The 14,217-nt window shown below is 46.8% G+C and overlaps 1 protein-coding gene across 1 annotated transcript in view; it reads right to left on the reverse strand.

The window, feature by feature from the left end:
- The window catches only part of FBN1 (fibrillin 1), a 722,489-nt gene that overhangs the window by 87,923 nt on the left and 620,349 nt on the right, over positions 1-14,217 (reverse strand). The gene's annotated exons all lie outside the window — the stretch shown is intronic.

Below are 14,217 nucleotides of genomic sequence, written 5' to 3' on the forward strand. Positions count from 1 at the left end.
ATCTCAAAAGGAAATAACAGGCCCATACCTAAAGTTGCAGTATATTAAAACTTTGGGCCCTGACATAAAATGCAATGTAGAAGTTATTAAACACGCATTCACCTCTTTGCAACCAGGAGATGAAAAAGACCTAGAATCTGAATCTTGAACTTTGATTCAGCTGGCAGCATTTTAGTACATCTGGAGCTGTTAGTACATTTACTGTGCATTGGGCCGGTTTGCACAAGTGGCATCTCAAGCACTTGAGGTGTCACTACTTCTAGTGTGCCTCTGTGGAAAATACAAGCCACTATTGTCGGATGTGCACACTGCCTATATAAGTGCCTTCTCCTCGCCTGCCAGAATACATGGCTTCAGAAAATCAACACTGGATGCCCGGATCCACCCTATCGCCTATCCATGGGATCAGAGAGCCCTTCAGGAGAAGTTATGGTATGGGCCGACTGCTACCGAGTCCTCTGTCACTAGGCAAGGAGCCTGTGGCTACACATGAAACCACATTGATGTACAACACCTTTCCTCACTCATTGGTGAATTCCTACAATTCATCCATCTAGCTAAAAATATGTGTGTTAACTCAGCTATAGAGAAATGTGCGTATATAGGCAGTCAGTACTGAGTCTGTATACAGGCTCCTCCCTCAGCCTATTGAAATGAGAAACTGGTGCGCAAGAGCAAGAGCATAAGAGCAAAGGGCGCACTTTACTCTTCGAATCAATGGCAATCCCAATCCACAGGTCAGATCATAAACCTGCATTAAGTCTGTCTTGACGGAACTGGTGTCATTTAGATTCTGCTCCTGAGGATCAAGGCCTTGCTTCTTCTCCTACTGCTTCTTTCCTGGGAATCCCTGGTGAGCGCTCGATCCAACCATCCTCTGTACGCTGGTGTCAGGTGTTGATAGCAAACTATCTTTTATAGGTGTTGGTTTATCCTGCACTATCCAACTAATAATGGCTTCACATTTGTAATTTTAATTTGCTCTAAGATAGCAAGTGACCGTGGCATTGGTCTTCCAAAGTCAATATGAAGTAGCTGTATTGAAAAAAACATATTTGTGTCATCAGCTAGAAGACTTTATAGCTCCTGGAATTTAGACAAAATAGGCAAAGGTTTGGGTTGACTGATAGAGTAGGAAAACTATTTAGTTAATGAGAAATACTAATTATGAAGGTTGTAAAGCCACTCTAGCTGTTCATGGAAAAGCCTGAATTCTGCAACCAACCGCCAACACCAATGAGTAACCTGTATTTATTGAACAATCTGTATCCTTCTAATGACTGTCCCACCTCTTCGAAGAAAGTTACTTCACTAAGGGCCACATGTTTCAAACAATTTTGCATTCGCAAATGGTGCGAATCAGTAATTTCCGCCGTTTGAGAATGCAAAATAGCCTTTCAAGATGTATGAAAGCCTTTGTAGTTGCAATTTTAAGTAATTGCAAAAATAGTGATTACCTAAAATTGTGACTACAAATAGGGAATTGCAATTTGCGATTCCCTTAGCACAATCATTTTCTAATTGCAAACTGTTCATTTAAGAATATGCTATTACCATAGACTTCAAGTCAAACTTTGAAAAATGCACAAAAATGAATTTTTCAAAGTGCCATTTTGTGCAAACATGCCCCTATAGCATGTGTGCGCTTTACATGTGCACATTTATTTCCTTTTTCGGGGTGCTTCAGGGGGGCCTTAGGCACCCGGGCACCCTTGGCTTTACATTACCTAATTTTAAATTACCAACAAGGCAATTGCAAATTAACTAATGCAAACCCATTCGCACCTATGGGCCTTTGGGTGTAGTATTCCCTAATAGCGAATACCTATCTATCGAATCGCTATTTGGTAATATTCAGGAATCGCTAAATCTTTGACGATTCCTTACATACATAGCATTTTGCGATTACCAAATAGCGATTTGGTAAAAATCACTATTTGGTCATCGCAAAATGCTTTTTTGATACATGTGGCCCTAAAAGTGGGCAGGTGCAATTTACTCTAGGACAGGACCCTTTCCATAAAGGGTGCTGTGATCTGTCAGGAACAATTGCAACTGGACACAATTTGATGGAGAAATGACTATCCTCCATCAAACATTAATCAATGCATTGTCATTTTTGATGGCGGACAAAACACACAGCATTTCATAAGAAGCTGTCCCTTCTTTGGTTCAAGGGAGTGCATGCTTGGGAACAGACAAAGGGACGAAAATACATATCAGTTAAGAGACGGGCAAACAACAAAAAAATGCAGGTCATGCATAGAGAAATATTTGCATATGTCTCTATTGTGTTCTGAAAGACATTCAAAGGGAACAGACCGAGGTTCCATCTTGAGAAAAAAAAAAACCAATGTTGGTGAAGTGTGAGAGGGCAACTTGCCTGAAGAACACCTGTGAGGATAGCCTGACCTTCCAATGATTGAGAGGATGCTGATGAGCCAGTTGTATTTCAGAGAAGTGTTTTTTCAAACTGTGGTAATTAACCCATTTCACCCAACTACAAGTTATGTCATTGTATTTTATGTTAATATAGCACGTTGTAACCTAAAAAGCTATATTGGTACCCATGGAATAAGGCTAGCAAAAAATCTGCATTATTGTGTAAAAAAGCCATGTCTTTAAGGCTGTCAACTAATCTTACGCGATGAAACTGTGGAAGAAATTATCACCAGGAGACCACAACTTATAAGCTGCAAGATAATAGTGAAACTTTCCTTTGCAAATAGCAGGGATCCCAGTTATAAAAAGAGTGATGCACCAGGCAGAGACTGAAAAGGCATCTATTTGGAGATAGGCAGCCAATAAAGAGTATTAAGACAACCATGGCAACTGTAGAGACAGTCTCAAAGCAACATTCTGAATGCGTTGGAGGTGCGCTTCAGCAGCCCAGAGGAGAGTTGACAAATAAGGAGTTAAGGTATACCATGTGGCTAAAAATTGTCACCTAAACCCTAGCGCTCGAGCTTGTAATGGCAAAAACGGTAGGACAGCTTGTCGTCAAAATGAAAATCCAAATTGCACACTGCTGCTGACGAAGGTGGTAAAACGACCAAGGAGGTTTGACAAAAATCAAGGAGCAAGCTTGAGGAGAGCCATGTCCAGGAAAATTCAGAACCTCTGTATAGTCCGCACTGAATTTGAAAGAACTGTCTGTCAATATAGAGGCGGCTGCCACCATGCAGATCTGAAATAACAGACATGGATCAGCAACAGTGTTGCCTGCAGAAATTAAATTCTCACTGTCATTCACATAGCTCATGAATTTGACACAAAGAATGAATCAACTCGGGCAGCAAAAGGGGTCTAGTGAAGCACTTGGAATCTGGATCCAGGACAAGACTCAATCTGATGTAATTTACGTAGTGGGTCGCGACACTGCTCGTCATACTAGCAAATAGCCCCAAAGAATTCTGGATAATGTAGTGGCAGCGGTGAGTACGCCTATGCCACGAGTATGTGAAATAATGCCATCCCTGGACACGTGTTTCGAGGTAATTGCCTCTCGTCAGCAGGGAGCAGGTAGGTATGCGGGGTGCCAAGTAGACTGCCAAAATATATAGGTAAAGTACCTTTCAAGGCGCGCAGGTGCAGACACCAGGCTCGTCAGCCCAAAGTCGCTCGAAAGAGCTTTAAATAGTTTACGTAGTGGGTCGCGACACTGCTCGTCATACTAGCAAATAGCCCCAAAGAATTCTGGATAATGTAGTGGCAGCGGTGAGTACGCCTATGCCACGAGTATGTGAAATAATGCCATCCCTCGAAACACGTGTCCAGGGATGGCATTATATTTCTATATACTCGTGGCGTAGGCGTACTCACCGTAGCCACTACACTATCCAGAATCCTTTGGGGTTATTTGCAGCATGACGAGCAGTGTCGCGACCCATTTACGTAAATTACTAATAGCTCATTCGAGCGACTTTGGCTGACGAGCCCGGTGTCTGCACCTGCGCGCCTTGGAAGGTATTTTACCTATATATATGGCAGTCATCGGCACCCCGCATACCTACCTGCTCCCTGCTGACGAGAGGCAATTACCTCGAAACACGTGTCCAGGGATGGCATTATATTTCTATATACTCGTGGCGTAGGCGTACTCACCGTAGCCACTACACTATCCAGAATCCTTTGGGGTTATTTGCAGCATGACGAGCAGTGTCGCGACCCATTTACGTAAATTACTAATAGCTCATTCGAGCGACTTTGGCTGACGAGCCCGGTGTCTGCACCTGCGCGCCTTGGAAGGTATTTTACCTATATATATGGCAGTCATCGGCACCCCGCATACCTACCTGCTCCCTGCTGACGAGAGGCAATTACCTCGAAACACGTGTCCAGGGATGGCATTATATTTCTATATACTCGTGGCGTAGGCGTACTCACCGTAGCCACTACACTATCCAGAATCCTTTGGGGTTATTTGCAGCATGACGAGCAGTGTCGCGACCCATTTACGTAAATTACTAATAGCTCATTCGAGCGACTTTGGCTGACGAGCCCGGTGTCTGCACCTGCGCGCCTTGGAAGGTATTTTACCTATATATATGGCAGTCATCGGCACCCCGCATACCTACCTGCTCCCTGCTGACGAGAGGCAATTACCTCGAAACACGTGTCCAGGGATGGCATTATATTTCTATATACTCGTGGCGTAGGCGTACTCACCGTAGCCACTACACTATCCAGAATCCTTTGGGGTTATTTGCAGCATGACGAGCAGTGTCGCGACCCATTTACGTAAATTACTAATAGCTCATTCGAGCGACTTTGGCTGACGAGCCCGGTGTCTGCACCTGCGCGCCTTGGAAGGTATTTTACCTATATATATGGCAGTCATCGGCACCCCGCATACCTACCTGCTCCCTGCTGACGAGAGGCAATTACCTCGAAACACGTGTCCAGGGATGGCATTATATTTCTATATACTCGTGGCGTAGGCGTACTCACCGTAGCCACTACACTATCCAGAATCCTTTGGGGTTATTTGCAGCATGACGAGCAGTGTCGCGACCCATTTACGTAAATTACTAATAGCTCATTCGAGCGACTTTGGCTGACGAGCCCGGTGTCTGCACCTGCGCGCCTTGGAAGGTATTTTACCTATATATATGGCAGTCATCGGCACCCCGCATACCTACCTGCTCCCTGCTGACGAGAGGCAATTACCTCGAAACACGTGTCCAGGGATGGCATTATATTTCTATATACTCGTGGCGTAGGCGTACTCACCGTAGCCACTACACTATCCAGAATCCTTTGGGGTTATTTGCAGCATGACGAGCAGTGTCGCGACCCATTTACGTAAATTACTAATAGCTCATTCGAGCGACTTTGGCTGACGAGCCCGGTGTCTGCACCTGCGCGCCTTGGAAGGTATTTTACCTATATATATGGCAGTCATCGGCACCCCGCATACCTACCTGCTCCCTGCTGACGAGAGGCAATTACCTCGAAACACGTGTCCAGGGATGGCATTATATTTCTATATACTCGTGGCGTAGGCGTACTCACCGTAGCCACTACACTATCCAGAATCCTTTGGGGTTATTTGCAGCATGACGAGCAGTGTCGCGACCCATTTACGTAAATTACTAATAGCTCATTCGAGCGACTTTGGCTGACGAGCCCGGTGTCTGCACCTGCGCGCCTTGGAAGGTATTTTACCTATATATATGGCAGTCATCGGCACCCCGCATACCTACCTGCTCCCTGCTGACGAGAGGCAATTACCTCGAAACACGTGTCCAGGGATGGCATTATATTTCTATATACTCGTGGCGTAGGCGTACTCACCGTAGCCACTACACTATCCAGAATCCTTTGGGGTTATTTGCAGCATGACGAGCAGTGTCGCGACCCATTTACGTAAATTACTAATAGCTCATTCGAGCGACTTTGGCTGACGAGCCCGGTGTCTGCACCTGCGCGCCTTGGAAGGTATTTTACCTATATATATGGCAGTCATCGGCACCCCGCATACCTACCTGCTCCCTGCTGACGAGAGGCAATTACCTCGAAACACGTGTCCAGGGATGGCATTATATTTCTATATACTCGTGGCGTAGGCGTACTCACCGTAGCCACTACACTATCCAGAATCCTTTGGGGTTATTTGCAGCATGACGAGCAGTGTCGCGACCCATTTACGTAAATTACTAATAGCTCATTCGAGCGACTTTGGCTGACGAGCCCGGTGTCTGCACCTGCGCGCCTTGGAAGGTATTTTACCTATATATATGGCAGTCATCGGCACCCCGCATACCTACCTGCTCCCTGCTGACGAGAGGCAATTACCTCGAAACACGTGTCCAGGGATGGCATTATATTTCTATATACTCGTGGCGTAGGCGTACTCACCGTAGCCACTACACTATCCAGAATCCTTTGGGGTTATTTGCAGCATGACGAGCAGTGTCGCGACCCATTTACGTAAATTACTAATAGCTCATTCGAGCGACTTTGGCTGACGAGCCCGGTGTCTGCACCTGCGCGCCTTGGAAGGTATTTTACCTATATATATGGCAGTCATCGGCACCCCGCATACCTACCTGCTCCCTGCTGACGAGAGGCAATTACCTCGAAACACGTGTCCAGGGATGGCATTATATTTCTATATACTCGTGGCGTAGGCGTACTCACCGTAGCCACTACACTATCCAGAATCCTTTGGGGTTATTTGCAGCATGACGAGCAGTGTCGCGACCCATTTACGTAAATTACTAATAGCTCATTCGAGCGACTTTGGCTGACGAGCCCGGTGTCTGCACCTGCGCGCCTTGGAAGGTATTTTACCTATATATATGGCAGTCATCGGCACCCCGCATACCTACCTGCTCCCTGCTGACGAGAGGCAATTACCTCGAAACACGTGTCCAGGGATGGCATTATATTTCTATATACTCGTGGCGTAGGCGTACTCACCGTAGCCACTACACTATCCAGAATCCTTTGGGGTTATTTGCAGCATGACGAGCAGTGTCGCGACCCATTTACGTAAATTACTAATAGCTCATTCGAGCGACTTTGGCTGACGAGCCCGGTGTCTGCACCTGCGCGCCTTGGAAGGTATTTTACCTATATATATGGCAGTCATCGGCACCCCGCATACCTACCTGCTCCCTGCTGACGAGAGGCAATTACCTCGAAACACGTGTCCAGGGATGGCATTATATTTCTATATACTCGTGGCGTAGGCGTACTCACCGTAGCCACTACACTATCCAGAATCCTTTGGGGTTATTTGCAGCATGACGAGCAGTGTCGCGACCCATTTACGTAAATTACTAATAGCTCATTCGAGCGACTTTGGCTGACGAGCCCGGTGTCTGCACCTGCGCGCCTTGGAAGGTATTTTACCTATATATATGGCAGTCATCGGCACCCCGCATACCTACCTGCTCCCTGCTGACGAGAGGCAATTACCTCGAAACACGTGTCCAGGGATGGCATTATATTTCTATATACTCGTGGCGTAGGCGTACTCACCGTAGCCACTACACTATCCAGAATCCTTTGGGGTTATTTGCAGCATGACGAGCAGTGTCGCGACCCATTTACGTAAATTACTAATAGCTCATTCGAGCGACTTTGGCTGACGAGCCCGGTGTCTGCACCTGCGCGCCTTGGAAGGTATTTTACCTATATATATGGCAGTCATCGGCACCCCGCATACCTACCTGCTCCCTGCTGACGAGAGGCAATTACCTCGAAACACGTGTCCAGGGATGGCATTATATTTCTATATACTCGTGGCGTAGGCGTACTCACCGTAGCCACTACACTATCCAGAATCCTTTGGGGTTATTTGCAGCATGACGAGCAGTGTCGCGACCCATTTACGTAAATTACTAATAGCTCATTCGAGCGACTTTGGCTGACGAGCCCGGTGTCTGCACCTGCGCGCCTTGGAAGGTATTTTACCTATATATATGGCAGTCATCGGCACCCCGCATACCTACCTGCTCCCTGCTGACGAGAGGCAATTACCTCGAAACACGTGTCCAGGGATGGCATTATATTTCTATATACTCGTGGCGTAGGCGTACTCACCGTAGCCACTACACTATCCAGAATCCTTTGGGGTTATTTGCAGCATGACGAGCAGTGTCGCGACCCATTTACGTAAATTACTAATAGCTCATTCGAGCGACTTTGGCTGACGAGCCCGGTGTCTGCACCTGCGCGCCTTGGAAGGTATTTTACCTATATATATGGCAGTCATCGGCACCCCGCATACCTACCTGCTCCCTGCTGACGAGAGGCAATTACCTCGAAACACGTGTCCAGGGATGGCATTATATTTCTATATACTCGTGGCGTAGGCGTACTCACCGTAGCCACTACACTATCCAGAATCCTTTGGGGTTATTTGCAGCATGACGAGCAGTGTCGCGACCCATTTACGTAAATTACTAATAGCTCATTCGAGCGACTTTGGCTGACGAGCCCGGTGTCTGCACCTGCGCGCCTTGGAAGGTATTTTACCTATATATATGGCAGTCATCGGCACCCCGCATACCTACCTGCTCCCTGCTGACGAGAGGCAATTACCTCGAAACACGTGTCCAGGGATGGCATTATATTTCTATATACTCGTGGCGTAGGCGTACTCACCGTAGCCACTACACTATCCAGAATCCTTTGGGGTTATTTGCAGCATGACGAGCAGTGTCGCGACCCATTTACGTAAATTACTAATAGCTCATTCGAGCGACTTTGGCTGACGAGCCCGGTGTCTGCACCTGCGCGCCTTGGAAGGTATTTTACCTATATATATGGCAGTCATCGGCACCCCGCATACCTACCTGCTCCCTGCTGACGAGAGGCAATTACCTCGAAACACGTGTCCAGGGATGGCATTATATTTCTATATACTCGTGGCGTAGGCGTACTCACCGTAGCCACTACACTATCCAGAATCCTTTGGGGTTATTTGCAGCATGACGAGCAGTGTCGCGACCCATTTACGTAAATTACTAATAGCTCATTCGAGCGACTTTGGCTGACGAGCCCGGTGTCTGCACCTGCGCGCCTTGGAAGGTATTTTACCTATATATATGGCAGTCATCGGCACCCCGCATACCTACCTGCTCCCTGCTGACGAGAGGCAATTACCTCGAAACACGTGTCCAGGGATGGCATTATATTTCTATATACTCGTGGCGTAGGCGTACTCACCGTAGCCACTACACTATCCAGAATCCTTTGGGGTTATTTGCAGCATGACGAGCAGTGTCGCGACCCATTTACGTAAATTACTAATAGCTCATTCGAGCGACTTTGGCTGACGAGCCCGGTGTCTGCACCTGCGCGCCTTGGAAGGTATTTTACCTATATATATGGCAGTCATCGGCACCCCGCATACCTACCTGCTCCCTGCTGACGAGAGGCAATTACCTCGAAACACGTGTCCAGGGATGGCATTATATTTCTATATACTCGTGGCGTAGGCGTACTCACCGTAGCCACTACACTATCCAGAATCCTTTGGGGTTATTTGCAGCATGACGAGCAGTGTCGCGACCCATTTACGTAAATTACTAATAGCTCATTCGAGCGACTTTGGCTGACGAGCCCGGTGTCTGCACCTGCGCGCCTTGGAAGGTATTTTACCTATATATATGGCAGTCATCGGCACCCCGCATACCTACCTGCTCCCTGCTGACGAGAGGCAATTACCTCGAAACACGTGTCCAGGGATGGCATTATATTTCTATATACTCGTGGCGTAGGCGTACTCACCGTAGCCACTACACTATCCAGAATCCTTTGGGGTTATTTGCAGCATGACGAGCAGTGTCGCGACCCATTTACGTAAATTACTAATAGCTCATTCGAGCGACTTTGGCTGACGAGCCCGGTGTCTGCACCTGCGCGCCTTGGAAGGTATTTTACCTATATATATGGCAGTCATCGGCACCCCGCATACCTACCTGCTCCCTGCTGACGAGAGGCAATTACCTCGAAACACGTGTCCAGGGATGGCATTATATTTCTATATACTCGTGGCGTAGGCGTACTCACCGTAGCCACTACACTATCCAGAATCCTTTGGGGTTATTTGCAGCATGACGAGCAGTGTCGCGACCCATTTACGTAAATTACTAATAGCTCATTCGAGCGACTTTGGCTGACGAGCCCGGTGTCTGCACCTGCGCGCCTTGGAAGGTATTTTACCTATATATATGGCAGTCATCGGCACCCCGCATACCTACCTGCTCCCTGCTGACGAGAGGCAATTACCTCGAAACACGTGTCCAGGGATGGCATTATATTTCTATATACTCGTGGCGTAGGCGTACTCACCGTAGCCACTACACTATCCAGAATCCTTTGGGGTTATTTGCAGCATGACGAGCAGTGTCGCGACCCATTTACGTAAATTACTAATAGCTCATTCGAGCGACTTTGGCTGACGAGCCCGGTGTCTGCACCTGCGCGCCTTGGAAGGTATTTTACCTATATATATGGCAGTCATCGGCACCCCGCATACCTACCTGCTCCCTGCTGACGAGAGGCAATTACCTCGAAACACGTGTCCAGGGATGGCATTATATTTCTATATACTCGTGGCGTAGGCGTACTCACCGTAGCCACTACACTATCCAGAATCCTTTGGGGTTATTTGCAGCATGACGAGCAGTGTCGCGACCCATTTACGTAAATTTCAATCTGATGTAAAGCCAGTCCATAAATGCCAGCCTCAGCCAACCTGATGAACAAATTATCATGGGAGACTGTTTTGAATCTAGCATAGACGCTGAAGCAGTTCTGTCCCATGAGATGGACGAAAGCCCGTTGGAGCCTCATCCAGAATATTGTTTAACTTCAAAAGTCAGGAAATATGCCTATTTGTAGCTTAATTGCAACCTTTAACCGGGTATGGTAGAACAGAAAATAGAGCGGTAATTGCTCATACTGGAAGAGTCGACAGCTGGCTTTTTTGAAGAAACATCCCCTTCTTCCAGACATCCGGTGCATAAGTTTTCAAAATCAATTTGTTACAGATCTCCAGAGGAGGTTGTGCCAATCAAGTTACTGGTAACTTCCAAATGGCTGACGTTATTCGTATGAGAGGCAAACCCAACAAAATACACTTGGATTGCTCTGTGAGATCCTCCAAAGTTAATAAATCAAATTGCAAAGGCAAAGAGCCACAGAATCAAGACCCTGCACAAGTCGCTCCGTTCTAACTAAATTGCTTGAAGAAGGTTCAAAACTATTCAAATCTTATGGATTTTTTTTTTTAGAAAAACTAGAGAGATTTTTGCATTGCTCTTGTGTATGCTCAAAGGTCTGAGTGGAACAAGGAGGAGCAGTAAGAGCAGAAACAATCTTACTAAAAACAAGTTGTCCTAAGTTGTTTACAGAAACTTTTTTAACTGCTTCTTGACTTTATCCTTTTTAAAATTTTATTTTTAATGTATTTGTAGCTTTACAAATTATTAACACATTTCAATTTTGGATACCTTTGACCCACCATTGCATTCACTGTATAGTATGATATATCTTGAGAACTTAAGGCAATAGCATTCTGTACTGAACCTGTTCACATACACAATACATATCTTACCAGAAAACAGTATGCAATCAGCCCCAACCCACCCTCTCTTCCTAAACCACCACTTGTGCTTGTAAATATTGCCTCAGAGGACCCCAAATGGCTGTTGGTAGTTCCTCTGCATATGTCGTTAACTGCTCTTTGCAGTATACAAAGTCAGTTATCTAGTCCTTAACATTGAGAGCTTTCTTGTTACCCTATTTCATCACAACTCGTCGTTTGGCCAGTAGAAGGGCGATGGATATCAGCCTGCGGCTTAACAATGACTTAACCCTTAACAATCCTAGTAGACAGAGTTGCGGAGTGTTGTTTAATGATTTTGAAAGCATATCTCCCATTACCTTCAGCACCTCACCCCAATAGATCTTGATTGTAGGACATGCCCATGCAAAAAGCCTGGTTGTGCCTCTGCACAGTGTATACATGTATCATTTTCACGAAGGCCATATCTATACAATTGCATTGGGGTGTAGTATGTTTGCTGCAGAAAGTTAAAATGGATAATGCGCAAGTTACAGTTAGACGTGAGCATCTAGGTTAGCGAGCAGCAGAAAGCCCCGTCTTCAACTGATAATGGTGTGTCTAACATGGTATTCCATTTGTCCATCACTTTTTCGACAAGCCTGTATTGCTCTTGTTGTGCTGTAGCATAAAGTTTAGTGACAAGGCGGGCGCATGTGGGTGCTTGCAGCAGTACCTGCAAGGTGTAAAGTGTTGGGGGTTCCTGAGGGAATGATGGATATAGGTTTTAAAACGCCAGGCACAGTCTTAAGTAGGTGAAGATGGTCAGCGGAGTAGTCATAGTGTCCTGGACAATAAATGGGGAATTATTAAACTGTTCTTCATGGAACAGGTCACCCATAGTGCGCAAACCAATCTCAGCCAATATTGTCCTCACTCTCTGTTCGTGTTACAGATATATTCAAGTGTTTTTCTGGTGAGAGAGCCGGGGTTTAGAGTGTGAGCTTGTGGGCTCGTCTCCCTAGTGCTCGCCAGGCCACTATAGTGCTTTGAACCGGGTTTATCTCTGTACGGGTTGCCCCAGTAGCTGCTTGTGGAATGTGAGCAGCAAGAGGGATGGGCTGGGATGTGTGATGTCATTCTCAATAGCACAGATAATATAATTGTAGATCTGGAGCTCCGAATCCCCTTGGGTATAGGGGCACGTCAGCTCTTTTCAGCTGATTCACGCTTGGTGGCCTGCCCAAGTGAGTGCATTAAGCTGTGATTGTAATAGACAGAAAAATTGCTGCATAAGGGGAATAGGGATGGTAAGGAAAAGGTACAAGAAACGGGGCAAAAACATCATGTTTGGAATCACTATGCCGTCCGCCAATGACAGTGGTAGTCGGATCCAGCGGGCCACCTGATGCTCTAACTTAGTGAGAGCTCTTCCATAATTTGCCCAGACCACCAGCTCATTTTATTGTCATAGGATTGAGAAGTATACAGTTAGGTAGGCCATTCTACAATGCAATGTCTTAACCTGGATCATCCAGACCTGAGGTGTGGCCTGAATCGTTCTCACCACCTCTGGGTGTTTCCCGCTGACTGCTCGTTTTGGCCCTATGTAGCAGACACTGCTGTGCATCTTTGGGATCCCCAAAGATCTTGGAGTTGTCATCTATAGTGATTTTAAGTTTGTTTGGGTATAAAATAGCATAGGCCACTTTCATATCTTGCAGCTTTCTCTTTATTGGTGCAGACTTCTTTCATGCTTCCTGGACTTGTGACGTGAAGTCAGGGTATACAGAGACTTTCATACCTTCGTAGCTGAGATTTCATAGTCCCTGGCTCAGCGTAGCACAGTGTCTCTATCTCTATAATTTAGGAGCGTTACTATGATTGGTCGGGGTCTTGCTGCTGGCGGTGGCTGCGGTGCCAGTGATCTGTGTGCCCTTTCCACCACAAATATATTGGAGAAGGTCTCAGCACCCAGTAGCTCAATCAAAAGCTATTCCACGAAGCGCTCCATATTACCTGTATTCGTGGTCTCCACAACACCAAGTATACAGAGATTGTTGCTCCTAGAGCGCGCCTCTAAGTCCTCTGCCTTGGTCTGTATCACCGCTAGGGCCTTCTCCAACTTTCGCTGAGCATCTGCCGTGGTATTTTGAGCATCCTCGGTGTCTGACACCCTACGTTCCACCATATCCAAGGATTCTGCATGCTTGTGCATCCTTTCTGACAGCCTGTCCACCCGGTATGTTAGGGCTAGATCTTCTCATCAATGGTGGTTAATGTGGCCTGCATTGCAGTTAATATTTGGCGTATATCCCCTCCTGTCTCTGAGTCTGGGGCCGGCTCTTCTGGGTCTTCCTGCTCCGCTGAACTGGCGCTTCTTGCCCCATGACAATCAAACTGAAGCTTCCACATACCTGCAGTGGGTCTGCGCGATGTGAAGTGGGACGTGGATAGCAATTATTTGGCACCCCACTGCTCCACCAGGGTCACAATCAAGGCTCCTTTGTAGGCACCGCACCGGCCAACTCCCAGTACAGGCCGCAATGACTCAGGCAGTTTTCATGCGTAATGGGGCCGTGGTCGAGTGCTGTATTTTTGCCTGGGGCCACAGAGTAGTCGCACCGTGCCGCCGTGCTCTCAGCACATCGGTCGCGGCCCGCAGTTATCATTTGCCACGGGCCGTTGAAGGC

The sequence above is a fragment of the Triturus cristatus genome, chromosome 3_1 (genome assembly GCF_964204655.1).
Source record: "Triturus cristatus chromosome 3_1, aTriCri1.1, whole genome shotgun sequence".
Classification (NCBI taxonomy): Eukaryota; Metazoa; Chordata; class Amphibia; order Caudata; family Salamandridae; genus Triturus; species Triturus cristatus.